This window comes from Cynoglossus semilaevis, unplaced genomic scaffold (genome assembly GCF_000523025.1).
Source record: "Cynoglossus semilaevis isolate Cse_v1.0 unplaced genomic scaffold, Cse_v1.0 scaffold5462, whole genome shotgun sequence".
Lineage (NCBI taxonomy): Eukaryota > Metazoa > Chordata > Actinopteri > Pleuronectiformes > Cynoglossidae > Cynoglossus > Cynoglossus semilaevis.
The window spans coordinates 1-471 of record NW_007594642.1 but is presented as its reverse complement, the minus strand read 5'-3'; the positions used below and the strand labels follow the sequence as shown (position 1 = coordinate 471).

The window sequence follows — 471 nt, the reverse complement described above, 5'->3', positions numbered from 1 at the left end:
CCAATACTTTTGAAGGGGACTGTATATATATAAAACAGACAGAGAAAAACTTGTACCTCAAGGTCTGACAGTCACATATTCCTCCATGTTTTTCAAGCGTCAGTAGGATTTCATCTTTACTCCCATACTTAGCTGTGGACTACAAATATGACACATTATTACACGTGAACGTTGCATGTTGCCATATCCAGGAGACAAAAACAGAAATTGATTCAGAAAAGCTAATAAAATATGAAAATGTCCTCTAAACGACAAATTACAGATGCTTAAATAAGTGAAAAAACGTACAGAAAAGGCTAGTTTCTCTAAAAAATTTGCTATTCCACTTGGATATTTTGCTTCATATCGGGAGCCAGAATTCACCAACACTAAGAAAAAAAAACAGATTTGGAGTATCTCATTTGGAGAACAACAACATAATTCGCAAAGAATTATTTTATAGCAACCTACCTCCCACTGTGCAGAATTGTC

General features: G+C 34.8%; 1 long non-coding RNA gene across 1 annotated transcript; it reads right to left on the bottom strand.

Annotated features, from left to right (window-relative positions):
- Positions 1 to 6: 6 nt before the first annotated feature.
- Positions 7 to 471, bottom strand: LOC103399730 (uncharacterized). The gene is made up of 3 exons (XR_523693.3): positions 451 to 471; positions 289 to 368; positions 7 to 139 (listed from the first exon to the last, which is right to left on the bottom strand). It is a non-coding gene; the product is annotated as an uncharacterized LOC103399730 (long non-coding RNA).